The sequence below is a fragment of the Lissotriton vulgaris genome, chromosome 7 (genome assembly GCF_964263255.1).
Source record: "Lissotriton vulgaris chromosome 7, aLisVul1.2, whole genome shotgun sequence".
NCBI lineage: Eukaryota > Metazoa > Chordata > Amphibia > Caudata > Salamandridae > Lissotriton > Lissotriton vulgaris.
The window spans coordinates 391660258-391666320 of NC_141695.1; positions in this window are offsets into that span (position 1 = coordinate 391660258).

Consider the following 6063-nt stretch of genomic DNA (forward strand, 5'->3'; position numbering starts at 1 on the left):
TCAGCAATTATAGCCCCTTATACAGTAATCTGATGTTCCCCTCCTGCCCACAGCACTGCAGTAGCAACTGGTACTTCAAAACAAATTTCACAACACAGAGTAGCTAATTGTGTAGAATAGAACTAACACTGCCACCCAACCAGAGCAAATGCACACTGTCTCAACTAGAGCATCCTAAATTCCTGTTTGTCTTGGAAGTGTTTTATAATGTATTTCTAGCTTCACTAAGCAGTGGAACATTTTACACAGCGAACTGTTTAGAAACAAGTTAGCGTACCATCTACAGGCACTGTCAGTGAAGGGGGACTCATTTATCACAGTGGGGTATCCTACTGTGAAAACAGAAGAGGAAGGGCACTCTCTGGAAGCAATTCAGTGATATATGGAGCTATATGGTTGTTGGGAGATTATACTGGAACAAGTTGGCTATTAGTTCCTTTTTTGAATTAGCAGAGCAAGAGAGGTTTACAGGAAGGTCAATCTGCGCATGCTTTTTGCAAGGAAGGTGTAGTGAGCATTGCTTCCACATATATTGGTGGAAGAATAAAAATTCCTGGGAATGTGGTGACAACAAACCATATAGAAAAGGTGGCAACATTAATGGTTCCACAGAATGGAAAAGAATGAAGAAAAACAAGACGTGAGTGTGGAATAAGTCGTGTGGAGTTTGGTATACGTCCAAGAAAACTGACCGTTTTGTAGCGTGAATCTTTCTGGATTCACTATGCTGTGCATTATTCCGCGGTCTAGTGGTTGGATCCTGAATCATAGTCTTTTCTTTGTTTTTTGGGGGTTTTTTTGTAGCCCAGGTGGGCATTGACGACCCACCTTTTGGTGTCCTCGTGACGTCGGCACGATTCCTGCGGAAGCTCGCACGGAAGCTCCCACCCTTGTTCGCCATCTTCAGGTTCTTTTTTCCGCCGTTGGGCCTGGATGGTTCCACGAGGAGCTCCAGAGTTTTGGAGGGAAAGAAGACACTGAGAAGCCGCAATGCAAGGAAAAGCCTGAAAAGATGACGAGGGATAACAACTTCGAGCCGGGACGACAAAGAGGAAGGAGAACTTTGAAGAACTTAGACGTCCAACGGAGGATGCGCACGGGGGGGGCCCCCTGAACGCGTGACATGGACAACACACCTTTTAAATTCTGCCATAGCTGCCACCACAAATGCGCGCAGAAGGATCAACACCCGGTTTGCAACCTCTGCCTACCGGATGACCACGAGAGCAAGGACTGCAATGCCTGCTCTGCCTTCACACCGAAGACTCTCCTGGTTAGAGAGAGACAGAGACGGGACAACTACAACATGCAGGGAAAAAATCAACAGCCGTCCCTTCGGGACATGGAATTCTCGAGTGACGAGGAGGATAACGTCGCCGGAGAAGACGACAGCTACACGGTCGTAGAGACCGATAAGAAGACTTCTAAAGAGGTAGGAGAGTTGACGACCCTTAAAGTCCCGACAGAGCCTCGACAATCTGAGGCAGACTCTAGAAAAACAGAGTCGAAGTCCTCGAAGGGAGCACTGGCGTCGAAAATCTCGACGGCCTCAGCTGCACCCAAGGACAAACTTCCCAGCGGATCCTTGGAAAAAGGACTCTCAGGTGGGGAAGACCGTCGAAAAGCCAAGGTCGTCGAAGCACGTCCCCGAAAAGGAACGTTCGACTTCGAAAGATTGGGCCCCGAAGATGGCTTCGACGCCGACGAAAGATTGGGCCCCAAAGATAGCTTCGGCACCGACAAAAGACCCAAAGCCCATCTCGACGTCGACATCTAAATTTACGACAAACAGGCCGCCGAAATGGAGAGGAAGGAAAGACGGCTCGGGTCGAGATGGATACATCCTTCAACGAAAGAAGGAGTTCGACGAAAAAATGAAGAGATTCAACATCCCGTCGAAGCAAAGCACGGTGGTCGTGGAAATAGAAGAGGAGGAGGACTTTGAGGCCAAAGAGCTGCCAAAAAGTCCCACACCTGGGTGAAGAAGCTTCATACTACGATGATATGGGGGAGACGATCAGCGGACGACCCTCAGATCAGCATCCTCAGGGACACAGGACCTGGAGTGACAGGACCTCAACACCGAGAGCCCAGAAGAGGCCATGGACACGTACCTTTTGAGGCCTTCGCCGCCAGATGACATTGGGGTCTACAATATGGTCATCAAGAACGCGGCAACAGCTTTTGGGGTAAAGCTAGACGAGGAGAAACCGAAAGCAGACTTCCTCCTCGAGACCCTGCTTACCACGCAGACGAGGAGCCAGTATCTCCCTATGCTTAAGAGTGTCATGGCCCAGGGGAAGGAGGCATTCAAGGAACCAGCGACATGCAGGTCCGTCACACCTAGGACGGAGAAGACATTTAAACACTCTGCCAAGGACCCTCCATACATCAGAAGATCCGTTACGGCGGACTCCATTATTGCGGCGACCGCCAGGAAGAGGGCTAATGTCCCAACGACTTCAGGGCCACCTTCAGACAAGGAAAGCAAGAGGATGGACCTAACTGGGAGAAAGATAGAAGGGAACGCTGCAATGCACTGGCGCATGGCAAACTCAAACGCCCTGCTGAACAGGCACCAGTACCAGATCCTCGATGAGATCGGACAGCTGCTGCAGCACCTACCAGATGAGTACCAGCAAAGAGCTGCACACCTGGTGGAGGAGGGAAAGAACGTGGCAAATGCCTGCCTCAAAACCGCCTTTGATGGAGCAGACATGCTGATGATGTTGAGAGTCCCTGAGAGAAGACAGGCTTGGCTCAGGATTTAGGGCTTCAAGCCAGAGGTACAGCACAACATTCTTAGCACCCATTTCAATGGGGAGACACTTTTTGGGGCACAGGTGGATGAAAAGCTCACCCAGCTGAAAAGGAAAACGAAACGGCAAGGTCCATGGGGGCTTTCCAATTCAGAGGAACAAAGAGAGGTACCAAGTCACGGAGACCGAACGGAAGGGGGTGGGGGGTAACCAACCAGGAACGTCACACCAGACATTCCAACAGTCACAACATGGCGACAACCAAACACAGCAAGGGCACCAGAAACAAAGAAACAACACTGGCACCAACAACAGAGAGGCCAGTCCTTTCGCAGGAGAGGGAACGGACGTGGACAAAACAAGAGGGGGCCAACAACCTCTATGTCACTCCGTCACAAGATCAGTGCCCACCCGCGCAAAAAGACAGACTCAGGGTTACACAGAACACACATGGCAGAACATGTAACACCAGTAGGAGGCAGGTTAAGTCGTTTCTTCCAGGAGTGGAAGAAAATAACCACAGACAAATTGATACTCAACATCATACAGTTCAGATACTGCATAGAACTGGAAAAGACACTGCCAAACAGAAAGCCAAAAAGGAGGGCGCAGTCAGGAAAAGAGCTAGAGCTACTTCAAAGGGAAGCGACGGACCTCCTGGAAAAGGAGGCTATTGAGCCAGTACCATACCGAGAAAGGAACAAGGGAGTGTTCTCTACATACTTCCTCTTGCCAAAGGTGGACGAAACAAGAGGCCCATCCTAGACCTAAGGTTCCTGAACAAGTTCATAAAGACACAGAAATTCAAGATGACGTCCTTACAGGAGGTCATTCCTCAGATAAGGGACGGAGATTTCATGGCCACCATAGACCTCAAAGATGCTTACCTGCACATTCCTATGAACAGGCAGCACAAACATCCACTGAGATTTACAATAAACCAAGACAACTACCAGTTCACAGCCCTAGCATTCGGACTAAAATCCGCACCAAGGGTCTTCACCAAGTGCCTCGCAGCAGTGGCAGCGCACCTAAGACTGGAAGGGATCCATGTATGGTTACCTGGACGACTGGCTAATAAAGACAAGCTCACACACAACATGCAAGGAGCAAGCACAACGCGTGACGAATACGCTGATGGACCTGGGATTCTCCATCCACTGGGGAAAATCCTCTATGGAACCAGAGCAAGTAAAAATCTTCCTGGGAGCACAGATCAACACCATACAGCGACAAGAGGACCGTGGCACTACTGAAGGAGACGCGCCTCTACCAGAAGGGGCGAGCTCTGACAGTGAGGACAGCGAGCAAGGTCAAGGGCATGATGGCCTTGTGCATACATTTGGTACCAAACGTACGCCTCCACATGAGACCATTCCAAGAATGGCTGCAAGAACAATGGTCACAAGCTACAGCCAGGAAGTTGGGAAGATCTAGTGGTTGTAACACACACAGTGCAGGAGGAGATGTCATGGTGGAGCAAGAAGAACATGACAGAAGGGAAGCCTCTAACACCACCGACCCCAACGGTGACCATCACAACAGACGCATCCCAGAAGGGATGGGGAGCACACATGAGCAAGCCCAAGGTGAGGGGTCTGTGGACTCCGTCGGATGCGGTCAAACACATCAACTACCTGGAACTAAAGACCGTGTTCCTTGCCCTGAAAGCCTTCCAGACGAAACTGTACAACCAGAGAGTGTTGATCCAAACAGACAACACAACGACAATGTTCTACATCAACAAACGGGGAGGAACACAATCAGCTCTGCTATCAAACCCAGCACAGGAGTTATGGAGATGGGCCATCCTGAAGGACTGGGCTATTCTAAGGCCCAGCGGTGCCAGGGGACAACACCTGAAACCTTTGTGGGTTACCTGTTCCGGCGTACAAATCACAGAGACACGGGACACTTCCTTCGGCGTCAAAGATTCAGCGTTTATTTACTGCAGGGATACAGAGATCGCAAGAAGTACAACCACGTGTAGGTTCTGAGAGTCTGCTTCAAATTGCAAACGTGGATCGCTCCTTTTTATACACCTTTTCGTCATAGCACAAAATGGCGAACAAAAGGTTACAACTCAGTTCCCACAGTAAACTTCAAAAGGGTCGCATTCATGATTCAGAAGCCCGGAACATAATTACAGTAACATCGCCGGTTCCCCACTGTAAAAGCACGTTATCCCACCATTAGACACATTCCATTTAGGCTGTAAACGAGCTAAAAGAAGAGACAGAAACAGGTGCAAGGAAGACAAAAAACAGACAACAGACAAAAAAAAGTGTAGTGGGCAATATCGGAAGCATGATTGTAGGATCAAAAGATTTGTGCCTAATGCATGCACGGCTGAAACAATAGAGCGGCACGGCAAGATGAGCCTCGAGCGGAGCCATCTGCTTTTGCTGTGTCATCCCCCTCGTCATAAAGACACCCTCAAAGGAACATGTGTCTTCCGCAAGAGCTTGGGAATCCCAGGGTCACGAAGCGGACAGTGTCCGTTCGCTGGCTACTTGAGGGCAAGAAACAAAATGGATGCCGTATCTAAAATGGAACCCGTGGGTTCAGATGAAGAAACCCACGAATAAGACGAACGGTGCAAAGTAGTGTAGCGAAAACGCGTACACCCACTAAGCTCGTCATTTGCGGTTCATAGATACCAAACTCGTCCATTTTCGAACAAGTAAAAACGTAATCACGATTCTCACGGAACCTCAGACGCTCCTTTTGCCCTCATGTAGGCAAGCACTACTCGATATCGGAATCGATCTCGATATTCATCAGATCGTTCGGATGTTGCTGCAACATTATTCTATCCATCAATGCTTCTTTGGTAACAGATGGCCGTCTTATACACGTTGTAGCACAAAGACCACATAAGGCAGGACCACACTGCACGCAAAGACAACACGTGAACAGAAACGCCACAACAACCCCTACGATCATCAGAATCTTCCAACCCCAAGTCGACATCAGGCCCCAAAACCATCCTAGTAGCGTCCAATCACCTACGTCCACGTGTATGGACTCGGAGATCTTATGCAACTTCGAGATGGCTTGATATACAGTTGGAGCGTTATCAGGAATGAAAATACAGCAACTCGAATGGATCACCTTGCACACACCACCTCTATCTGCACGAACAACGTCTAGAACCATACGGTTCTGCAACGTCATAAGCCTATCCGCCTGAAGCTCTGCTGTCAGATTACCAAGAGCACTTGCAGTTATGTTAGCAGTTGATTCTACCACACGAGTCAACTGTCTCAGGTTCCTACTATTAATCATAGGTCCCCAAAACGGC